Below are 12752 nucleotides of genomic sequence, written 5' to 3'. Positions count from 1 at the left end.
CTGAACTATCTGGCAGGGTTCACCAATCAGGGGCTTGATGATTAGTCACCCTGAACTAGCTGACCTACTAACCAATCAGGGGCTTGATGATTAGTAACCCTGAACTATCTGGCAGGGTTCACCAATCAGGGGCTTGATGATTAGTAACCCTGAACTAGCTGACCTGATTGACCAATCAGGTGGCTTGATGATTAGTAACCCTGAACTAGCTGACCTACGAGCCAATCAGGGGCTTGATGATTAGTAACCCTGAACGAGCTGACCTGATTCACCAATCAGGTGGCTTGATGATTAGTAACCCTGAACTAGCTGACCTACGAGCCAATCAGGTGGCTTGATGATTAGTAACCCTGAACTAGCTGACCTACGAGCCAATCAGGGGCTTGATGATTAGTAACCCTGAACGAGCTGACCTGATTCACCAATCAGGTGGCTTGATGATTAGTAACCCTGAACTAGCTGACCTACGAGCCAATCAGGTGGCTTGATGATTAGTAACCCTGAACTAGCTGACCTACGAGCCAATCAGGTGGCTTGATGATTAGTAACCCTGAACTAGCTGACCTACGAGCCAATCAGGGGCTTGATGATTAGTAACCCTGAACGAGCTGACCTGATTCACCAATCAGGTGGCTTGATGATTAGTAACCCTGAACTAGCTGACCTACGAGCCAATCAGGTGGCTTGATGATTAGTAACCCTGAACTAGCTGACCTGATTCACCAATCAGGTGGCTTGATGATTAGTAACCCTGAACTAGCTGACCTGATTGACCAATCAGGTGGCTTGATGATTAGTAACCCTGAACTAGCTGACCTGATTCACCAATCAGGTGGCTTGATGATTAGTAAACCTGAACTAGCTGACCTACGAGCCAATCAGGTGGCTTGATGATTAGTAACCCTGAACTAGCTGACCTACTAACCAATCAGGTGGCTTGATGATTAGTCACCCTGAACTCGCTGACATACTTGCCAATCAGGGGCTTGATGATTAGTAACCCTGAACTAGCTGACCTACTAACCAATCAGGTGGCTTGATGATTAGTAACCCTGAACTAGCTGACCTACGAGCCAATCAGGTGGCTTGATGATTAGTAACCCTGAACTAGCTGACCTGATTGACCAATCAGGTGGCTTGATGATTAGTAACCCTGAACTAGCTGACCTGATTCACCAATCAGGGGCTTGATGATTAGTAACCCTGAACTAGCTGACCTACTAACCAATCAGGTGGCTTGATGATTAGTCACCCTGAACTAGCTGACCTGATTCACCAATCAGGTGGCTTGATGATTAGTAACCCTGAACTAGCTGACCTGATTCACCAATCAGGTGGCTTGATGATTAGTCACCCTGAACTAGCTGACCTGATTCACCAATCAGGGGCTTGATGATTAGTCACCCTGAACTAGCTGACCTGATTCACCAATCAGGGGCTTGATGATTAGTCACCCTGAACTAGCTGACCTACTAACCAATCAGGTGGCTTGATGATTAGTAACCCTGCACTAGCTGACCTGATTCACCAATCAGGTGGCTTGATGATTAGTAACCCTGAACTAGCTGACCTACTAACCAATCAGGTGGCTTGATGATTAGTAACCCTGAACTAGCTGACCTGATTCACCAATAAGGTGGCTTGATGATTAGTAACCCTGAACTAGCTGACCTGATTCACCAATCAGGTGGCTTGATGATTAGTAACCCTGAACTAGCTGACCTACTAACCAATCAGGGGCTTGATGATTAGTAACCCTGAACTAGCTGACCTGATTCACCAATCAGGGGCTTGATGATTAGTCACCCTGAACTAGCTGACCTACTAACCAATCAGGTGGCTTGATGATTAGTAACCCTGAACTAGCTGACCTACTAACCAATCAGGGGCTTGATGATTAGTCACCCTGAACTAGCTGACCTGATTCACCAATCAGGGGCTTGATGATTAGTAACCCTGAACTAGCTGACCTACTAACCAATCAGGTGGCTTGATGATTAGTCACCCTGAACTAGCTGACCTACTAACCAATCAGGGGCTTGATGATTAGTAACCCTGAACTAGCTGACCTGATTCACCAATCAGGTGGCTTGATGATTAGTCACCCTGAACTAGCTGACCTACGAGCCAATCAGGGGCTTGATGATTAGTTACCCTGAACTAGCTGACCTACGAGCCAATCAGGGGCTTGATGATTAGTAACCCTGAACTAGCTGACCTGATTGACCAATCAGGTGGCTTGATGATTAGTAGACCAGTTGAATCAGCTGTGTCAGTTCTAGAACAGACTGCGTGGAACGGCTGGGGGTCTCCGGGGAGAGGCTGGGAAACCAGATGGTCTATAAACTAATGATGTTTGATCCACAAAAATAACACGAGTAGTTCTCACTGGTGAGGAAGACGTAGCAAGATGATGATTCTCATATTTTGCAAACTGTGTTAATGCCAATACAGTTAAACTCAAAGGTATTATTGACCATGGGAAGAAACAGCAGGAAGGAGGAGGCAGCACTGTTGTTGTTGCAATGCCCTGTAGGAAACTGAAGGTGTTTCTAGGGAGAGAGGGAGAGAGAGAGAGAGAGAGAGAGAGAGAGGGTGAGAGAGAGAGGGTGAGAGAGAGAGGGTGAGCGAGAGAGAGAGAGAGAAAGAGAGCGAGAAACACAGACAGACAAAGACAGAGATATTGAGAGAGAGTGAGAAAGAGAGAGAGAGAGTGAGAGATTGAGTGAGAAAGAGAGACAGAGAGAGAGAGAGAGTGAGAGATTGAGAGTGAGAGAGACAGAGAGAGAGAGAGAGAGAGATGGTGAGAGATTGAGAGAGAAAGAGAGCGAGAAACACAGACAGACAGAGACAGAGAGATTGAGATTGAGTGAGAAAGAGAGAGAGAGAGCGAGAGAGAGGGATAAAGAGAGAGAGAGTGAGAAACACAGACAGACAGAGACAGAGAGATTGAGATTGAGTGAGAAAGAGAGAGAGAGAGCGAGAGAGAGGGATAAAGAGAGAGAGAGAGAGTGAGAGATTGAGTGAGAAAGAGAGAGACAGAGAGAGAGAGAGAGAGAGAGTGAGAGATTGAGAGTGAGAGAGCGAGAAACACAGACAGACAGAGACAGAGAGATTGAGATTGAGTGAGAAAGAGAGGGAGAGCGAGAGAGGGATGAAGAGAGCGAGAGAGGGATAAAGAGAGAGAGAGCGAGAGAGGGATAAAGAGAGGGAGAGAGGGATAAAGAGAGAGAGAGAGCGAGAGAGGGTTGAAGAGAGCGAGAGAGGGATAAAGAGAGGGAGAGAAATAAAGAGAGAACATTCCTCTTTATAGCGGTCCTGTCTGAAGTCTCCTAAGGCTGACTGACACACCTGGTGCCGTAGTCTGTAGTCTCTCTCTCTTCCCCACAGCAGCATCAGTCAGCTCAGCCAGACAGCAGTGTCAACTCTACTGCTGGTCCACCCATAAATAACACCCTCCAGATGGCCAGAGAAAACAGTCCAGCCCCATCCCTACCCAGCCCAGCCCCATCCCTACCCAGCCCAATCCCTACCCAGCCCAACCCCATCCCTACCCAGCCCAATCCCTACCCAGCCCCATCCCTACCCAGCCCAGCCCCATCCCTACCCAGCCCAGCCCCATCCCTACCCAGCCCAACCCCATCCCTACCCAGCCCAACCCAATCCCTACCCAGCCCAACCCAATCCCTACCCAGCCCAATCCCTACCCAGCCCAGCCCCATCCCTACCCAGCCCAATCCCTACCCAGCCCAACCCAATCCCTACCCAGTCCAACCCCATCCCTACCCAGCCCAACCCAATCCCTACCCAGCCCAACCCCATCCCTACCCAGCCCAGCCCCATCCCTACCCAGCCCAGCCCCATCCCTACCCAGCCCAGCCCCATCCCTACCCAGCCCCATCCCTACCCAGCCCAGCCCCATCCCTACCCAGCCCAGCCCCATCCCTACCCAGCCCAGCCCCATCCCAACCCCATCCCTACCCAGCCCCATCCCTACCCAGCCCAACCCCATCCCTACCCAGCCCAGCCCCATCCCTACCCAGCCCAGCCCCATCCCTACCCAGCCCAGCCCCATCCCTACCCAGCCCAACCCCATCCCTACCCAGCACAGCCCCATCCCTACCCAGCCCAGCCCCATCCCTACCCAGCCCAACCCCATCCCTACCCAGCCCAGCCCCATCCCTACCCAGCCCAGCCCATTCCCATCCCTACCCAGCCCAACCCCATCCCTACCCAGCCCAGCCCCATCCCTACCCAGCCCACCCCCATCCCTACCCAGCCCAGCCCCATCCCTACCCAGCCCAGCCCCATCCCTACCCAGTCCAACCCCATCCCTACCCAGCCCAGCCCCATCCCTACCCAGCCCAATCCCTACCCAGCCCAACCCCATCCCTACCCAGCCCAATCCCTACCCAGCCCCATCCCTACCCAGCCCCATCCCTACCCAGCCCAGCCCCATCCCTACCCAGCCCAGCCCCATCCCTACCCAGCCCAACCCCATCCCTACCCAGCCCAACCCAATCCCTACCCAGCCCAACCCCATCCCTACCCAGCCCAACCCCATCCCTACCCAGCCCCATCCCTACCCAGCCCAGCCCCATCCCTACCCATCCCAGCCCCATCCCTACCCAGCCCCATCCCTACCCAGCCCAACCCCCTCCCTACCCAGCCCAACCCAACCCAATCCCTACCCAGCCCAACCCAATCCCTACCCAGCCCAACTGCCTCCCTACCCAGCCCAACCCAACCCAATCCCTACCCAGCCCAACCCAATCCCTACCCAGCCCAACCCAATCCCTATCCAGCCCAACCCAATCCCTACCCAGCCCAACCCCATCCCTACCCAGCCCAACCCAATCCCTACCCAGCCCAACCCCATCCCTACCCAGCCCAGCCCCATCCCTACCCAGCCCAACCCCATCCCTACCCAGCCCAGCCCCATCCCTACCCAGCCCAACCCCATCCCTACCCAGCCCAGCCCCATCCCTACCCAGCCCAGCCCCATCCCTACCCAGCCCAACCCCATCCCTACCCAGCCCAGCCCCATCCCTACCCAGCCCAGCCCCATCCCTACCCAGCCCAGCCCCATCCCTACCCAGCCCAACCCCATCCCTACCCAGCCCAACCCAATCCCTACCCAGCCCAACCCAACCATCCCTACCCAGCCCAACCCAATCCCTACCCAGCCCAACCCCATCCCTACCCAGCCCAACCCAATCCCTACCCAGCCCAACCCCATCCCTACCCTGCCCAACCCAACCCAATCCCTACCCAGCCCAACCCAATCCCTACCCAGCCCAACCCCATCCCTACCCAGCCCAACCCAACCCAATCCCTACCCAGCCCAACCCAATCCCTACCCAGCCCAACCCCATCCCTACCCAGCCCAACCCAACCCAATCCCTACCCAGCCCACCCAGCCCAACCCCATCCCTACCCAGCCCAACCCAATCCCTACCCAGCCCAACCCCATCCCTACCCAGCCCAACCCCATCCCTACCCAGCCCAACCCCATCCCTACCCAGCCCAACCCCATCCCTACCCAGCCCAACCCCATCCCTACCCAGCCCAACCCAATCCCTACCCAGCCCAACCCCATCCCTACCCAGCCCAACCCCATCCCTACCCAGCCCCATCCCTACCCAGCCCAGCCCCATCCCTACCCATCCCAGCCCCATCCCTACCCAGCCCCATCCCTACCCAGCCCAACCCAATCCCTACCCAGCCCAACCCAACCCAATCCCTACCCAGCCCAACCCAATCCCTACCCAGCCCAACCCCATCCCTACCCAGCCCAACCCCATCCCTACCCAGCCCCCATCCCTACCCAGCCCAACCCCATCCCTACCCAGCCCAGCCCCATCCCTACCCAGCCCAACCCCATCCCTACCCAGCCCAGCCCCATCCCTAGCCCCCCATCCCTACCCAGCCCAGCCCCATCCCTACCCAGCCCAGCCCCATCCCTACCCAGCCCAGCCCCATCCCTACCCAGCCCAACCCCATCCCTACCCAGCCCAGCCCCATCCCTACCCAGCCCACCCCATCCCTACCCACCCCATCCCTACCCAGCCCAGCCCCATCCCTACCCAGCCCAGCCCCATCCCTACCCAGCCCAACCCCATCCCAGCCCAACCCCATCCCTACCCCCCAGCCCCATCCCTACCCAGCCCAGCCCCATCCCTACCCAGCCCAGCCCCATCCCTACCCAGCCCATCCCTACCCAGCCCAACCCCATCCCTACCCAGCCCAATCCCTACCCAGCCCCATCCCCCCCATCCCTACCCAGCCCAGCCCCATCCCTACCCAGCCCCATCCCTACCCAGCCCAACCCCATCCCTACCCCAGCCCACCCAGCCCCATCCCTACCCAGCCCAGCCCCATCCCTACCCAGCCCCCCCATCCCTACCCAGCCAGCCCCATCCCTACCCAGCCCAACCCCATCCCTACCCAGCCCCCCCCATCCCTACCCAACCCCATCCCTACCCAGCCCAACCCATCCCTACCCAGCCCAACCCAATCCCTACCCAGCCCAACCCCATCCCTACCCAGCCCAACCCCATCCCTACCCAGCCCAACCCCATCCCTACCCAGCCCCATCCCTACCCAGCCCAACCCCCTACCCAGCCCAACCCCATCCCTACCCAGCCCAACCCAATCCCTCCCAGCCCAACCCATCCCTACCCAGCCCAACCCCATCCCTACCCAGCCCAACCCAACCCAATCCCTACCCAGCCCAACCCAATCCCTACCCAGCCCAACCCCATCCCTACCCAGCCCCATCCAATCCCTACCCAGCCCAACCCCATCCCTACCCAGCCCAACCCCATCCCTACCCAGCCCCATCCCTACCCAGCCCAACCCCATCCCTACCCAGCCCAACCCCATCCCTACCCAGCCCAACCCCATCCCTACCCAGCCCCATCCCTACCCAGCCCAACCCCATCCCTACCCAGCCCAACCCCTCCCAGCCCCATCCCTACCCAGCCCAACCCCATCCCTACCCAGCCCAACCCCATCCCTACCCAGCCCCATCCCTACCCAGCCCCCCCATCCCTACCCAGCCCAGCCCCATCCCTACCCAGCCCCATCCCTACCCAGCCCAACCCCATCCCTACCCAGCCCAACCCCATCCCTACCCAGCCCCATCCCTACCCAGCCCAGCCCCATCCCTACCCAGCCCAGCCCCATCCCTACCCAGCCCAGCCCCATCCCTACCCAGCCCAGCCCCATCCCTACCCAGCCCAACCCCATCCCTACCCAGCCCAACCCCATCCCTACCCAGCCCCATCCCTACCCAGCCCAGCCCCATCCCTACCCAGCCCAGCCCCATCCCTACCCAGCCCCATCCCTACCCAGCCCAGCCCCATCCCTACCCAGCCCAACCCCATCCCTACCCAGCCCAACCCCATCCCTACCCAGCCCAGCCCCATCCCTACCCAGCCCAGCCCCATCCCTACCCAGCCCAGCCCCATCCCTACCCAGCCCAGCCCCATCCCTACCCAGCCCAACCCCATCCCTACCCAGCCCCATCCCTACCCAGCCTCATCCCTACCCAGCCCAGCCCCATCCCTACCCAGCCCAGCCCCATCCCTACCCAGCCCAACCCCATCCCTACCCAGCCCAGCCCCATCCCTATTGAACAGGACGTTACCTAATCATTACTATTGAACATGAAGTTACCTAATCATTACTATTGAACAGGAAGTTACCTAATCATTACTATTGAACAGGAAGTTACCAAATCATTACTATTGAACATGAAGTTACCTAATCATAACTATTGAACAGGAAGTTACCTAATCATTACTATTGAACAGGATGTTACCTAATCATTACTATTGAACAGGAAGTTACCTAATCATTACTATTGAACAGGAAGTTACCCAATCATTACTATTGAACAGGAAGTTACCAAATCATTACTATTGAACATGAAGTTACCTAATCATTACTATTGAACAGGAAGTTACCTAATCATTACTATTGAACATGAAGTTACCTAATCATTACTATTGAACAGGAAGTTACCTAATCATCACTATTGAACAGGAAGTTACCTAATCATTATTTTGAACAGGAAGTTACCTAATCATTACTATTGAACAGGACATTACCTAATCATTACTATTGAACAGGAAGTTACCTAATCATTACTATTGAACAGGACGTTACCTAATCATTGCTATTGAACAGGAAGTTACCTAATCATTACTATTGAACAGGACATTACCTAATCATTATTTTGAACAGAAAGTTACCTAATCATTACTATTGAACAGGAAGTTACCTAATCATTACTATTGAACAGGAAGTTACCTAATCATTACTATTGAACAGGAAGTTACCTAATCATTACTATTGAACATGTTACCTAATCATTACTATTGAACAGGACGTTACCTAATCATTACTATTGAACAGGAAGTTACCTAATCATTACTATTGAACAGGAAGTTACCTAATCATTACTATTGAACATGAAGTTACCTAATCATTACTATTGAACAGGAAGTTACCTAATCATTACTATTGAACATGACGTGGAAAACTCACAATATACACATTTTCATTGTCAATAATGAATGACGGAAATAAAACACAAGTACATAACAAAGCCAAGATCCTATTTTCTCCTGATGGATTTAAAGATATAAAACAGACAACAACAACAACATGCTGTAATTGAAGACATGTAAAAATATGAGATACGAGAAAAATGCCTCGTTGAAATGAACCGGCCGTCTGCCTGACTGGGCAGCTGAATTACCCCATGCTGGTAGAATCAGTCTGAGAGAAACGCCTGGCTCAGTTCACAAACAGATCTGTATTAATTACCATTAATGCTGAGAGAGAGAGATTTCTCACACACACACACACACACACACACACACACACACACACACACACACACACACACACACACACACACACCCCCCCCCCCCTGAGAGAGAGAGAGAGATTTCTCACACACACACACACACACACACACACACACACACACACACACACACACACACACACACACACACACACACACACACACACACAGACCCTCCCTTCCACTCACACACAGACCCCCCCCCCCCACACACACAGACCCTCCCTTCCACTCACACACAGACCCCCCCCCACACACACAGACCCTCCCTTCCACTCACACACAGACCCCCCCTCCCCCATTAATGCTGAGAGAGAGAGATTTCTCACACACACACACACACTCCCTTCCACTCACACACACACACACACACACACACACACACACACACACACAAACAGACCCTCCCTTCCACTCACACACAGACCCCCCCCCACACACACACACACATACACACACAGACACGGAGAGAACTCAACTCCAGTGTCTTTGATTGTGTTAATCCAGCGTGGTATAAAACCCTTCAGGATATATAATATTTCTTGACATAATTGGAGCAGGTTTTTATGTTCAGCTGACGAGAGGGGAGACATTTTATTACGGTTTTTACTCCTTGATAAGAGACACAAATTAAAAATATATAGATATTTTTATATTCAGAATCAGACATACAAAAAAAAAACACATTTAAAAACATCTTAGGACTGACAGCTGGGTGAATCAAGCCCGTCGTCAACGGAAACATCCGGGCAACAACACAGCCCAATACCTCGTGTCAATATAGTACTCTGGAGAATACTGGGGGCTGAGTTTAGTCTGGTTTAGACTGGTTTAGACTGGTTTAGTCTGGTTTAGTCTGAGGTTAGTCTGGTTTAGACTGGTTTAGACTGGTTTAGTCTGAGTTTAGTCTGAGTTTAGTATGATGTTAGTCTGGTTTAGTCTGAGGTTAGTCTGGTTTAGTCTGGTTTAGTCTGAGTTTAGTCTGGTTTAGTTTAGTCTAGTTTAGTCTGGTTTAGTCTGAGTTTAGTCTGGTTTAGTCTGAGTTTAGTCTGGTTTAGTCTGAGGTTAGTCTGGTTTAGTCTGGTTTAGTCAGGTTTAGTCTGGTTTAGTCTGAGGTTAGTCTGGTTTAGTCAGGTTTAGTCTGGTTTAGTCTGGTTTAGTCTGGTTTAGTCTGAGGTTAGTCTGGTTTAGTCTGGTATAGTCTGGTTTAGTCTGAGTTTAGTCTGGTTTAGTCAGGTTTAGTCTGAGGTTAGTCTGGTTTAGTCAGGTTTAGTCTGAGGTTAGTCTGGTTTAGTCTGGTTTAGTCAGGTTTAGTCTGAGGTTAGTCTGGTTTAGTCTGGTTTAGTCTGAGGTTAGTCTGGTTTAGTCTGAGGTTAGTCTGGTTTAGTCTGGTATAGTCTGAGGTTAGTCTGGTTTAGTCAGGTTTAGTCTGAGGTTAGTCTGGTTTAGTCTGGCGTCCTTTAAGAAGAATCAACTCCTTTCAGACATGTCACTGGCAGTAGTGGGGGGGGTCCGTTTCAATTTCCCCTCATTGGAATCGCTGTTACTCTCCTGAATTGACGACATTGAAGTGGAATTGATCCCAACCTCTTCTGCCATCTGCAGAGCCCCCAGCTTGTGGTTCAGCCCGACACGGAGCCATTATAACAGGCCTTGGTGTAGTCCGCCGTGTGAAACGGGCTGAAACACCTGTATAAACAGAGCCCGGGGCCTGAGGCACAAACAGCACCCCATTACCTATATAGTTCACGACCTTTGATCAGGGCCCATAGGGTAGTGCACTATACTAGGGCATAATAGGGACATTTGGGACTCATCCACTGGTGTTGAGTGAGGCCTGATGTGTAGGCTTGATCCAGACAGGGGCCTTCACAAGTCTGCCAGTGTCCCAGTGTGTGTTTTTAAACATGGACCACATTGCAGTCGAACTGCACAGAATCACACATGATCTTACACCCTGAATCACTACGTCCTAAACTGAGTGATTCTGTGCCGGGTCTATTCTCTAACTGATACCCCCCCCAAAACATACTGCGTCCCTGCTAGCACCCTGTTTCGCTCAGCCCTGCTCATCTCATACTACAGTACTGAAACTCTACTGCTTCAACACTCTGGTCCATGTTAAACTCTACTGCCTCAACACTCTGGTCCATGTTAAACTCTACTGCCTCAACACTCTGGTCCATGTTAAACTCTACTGCCTCATCACTCTGGTCCATGTTAAACTCTGCTGCCTCAACACTCTGGTCCATGTTAAACTCTACTGCCTCAACACTCTGGTCCATGTTAAACTCTGCTGCCTCAACACTCTGGTCCATGTTAAACTCTACTGCCTCAACACTCTGGTCCATGTTAAACTCTGCTGCCTCAACACTCTGGTCCATGTTAAACTCTACTGCCTCAACACTCTGGTCCACGTTAAACTCTACTGCCTCCTCAACACTCTGGTTCATGTTAAACTCTGCTGCCTCATCACTCTGGTTCACGTTAAACTCTACTGCCTCAACACTCTGGTCCATGTTAAACTCTACTGCCTCAACACTCTGGTCCATGTTAAACTCTACTGCCTCAACACTCTGGTCCACGTTAAACTCTACTGCCTCAACACTCTGGTCCATGTTAAACTCTACTGCCTCAACACTCTGGTCCACGTTAAACTCTACTGCCTCAACACTCTGGTCCATGTTAAACTCTACTGCCTCAACACTCTGGTCCATGTTAAACTCTACTGCCTCAACACTCTGGTCCATGTTAAACTCTACTGCCTCATCACTCTGGTCAATGTTAAACTCTACTGCCTCAACACTCTGGTCCATGTTAAACTCTACTGCCTCCTCAACACTCTGGTCCATGTTAAACTCTACTGCCTCAACACTCTGGTCCATGTTAAACTCTACTGCCTCAACACTCTGGTCCACGTTAAACTCTACTGCCTCAACACTCTGGTTCATGTTAAACTCTGCTGCCTCAACACTCTGGTCCATGTTGAACTCTGCTGCCTCAACACTCTGGTCCATGTTAAACTCTACTGCCTCAACACTCTGGTCCATGTTAAACTCTACTGCCTCAACACTCTGGTCCATGTTAAACTCTACTGCCTCAACACTCTGGTCCATGTTACACTCTACTGCCTCCAAACACTCTGGTCCATGTTAAACTCTACTGCCTCAACACTCTGGTCCATGTTAAACTCTACTGCCTCAACACTCTGGTCCATGTTAAACTCTACTGCCTCAACACTCTGGTCCATGTTAAACTCTACTGCCTCAACACTCTGGTCCATGTTAAACTCTACTGCCTCAACACTCTGGTCCATGTTAAACTCTACTGCCTCCTCAACACTCTGGTCCATGTTAAACTCTACTGCCTCCTCAACACTCTGGTCCATGTTAAACTCTACTGCCTCAACACTCTGGTCCACGTTAAACTCTACTGCCTCCTCAACACTCTGGTTCATGTTAAACTCTGCTGCCTCAACACTCTGGTCCATGTTAAACTCTACTGCCTCAACACTCTGGTCCATGTTAAACTCTACTGCCTCAACACTCTGGTCCATGTTAAACTCTACTGCCTCAACACTCTGGTCCACGTTAAACTCTACTGCCTCAACACTCTGGTCCACGTTAAACTCTGCTGCCTCAACACTCTGGTCCATGTTAAACTCTACTGCCTCAACACTCTGGTCCACGTTAAACTCTACTGCCTCAACACTCTGGTCCACGTTAAACTCTGCTGTCTCAACACTCTGGTCCATGTTAAACTCTACTGCCTCAACACTCTGGTCCATGTTAAACTCTACTGCCTCAACACTCTGGTCCACGTTAAACTCTACTGCCTCAACACTCTGGTCCACGTTAAACTCTACTGCCTCAAC

The 12752-nt window shown here is 52.1% G+C and overlaps 1 protein-coding gene across 1 annotated transcript in view; it reads right to left on the bottom strand.

The window, feature by feature from the left end:
* The window catches only part of LOC135519856 (threonylcarbamoyladenosine tRNA methylthiotransferase-like), a 528096-nt gene that overhangs the window by 24437 nt on the left and 490907 nt on the right, over positions 1 to 12752 (bottom strand). The window lies entirely within an intron of this gene.

This window comes from Oncorhynchus masou, chromosome 29 (genome assembly GCF_036934945.1).
Source record: "Oncorhynchus masou masou isolate Uvic2021 chromosome 29, UVic_Omas_1.1, whole genome shotgun sequence".
Taxonomy (NCBI): domain Eukaryota; kingdom Metazoa; phylum Chordata; class Actinopteri; order Salmoniformes; family Salmonidae; genus Oncorhynchus; species Oncorhynchus masou.
The sequence above is the reverse complement of the archived record's forward strand: the minus strand, read 5'-3'. Positions and strand labels throughout refer to the sequence as shown.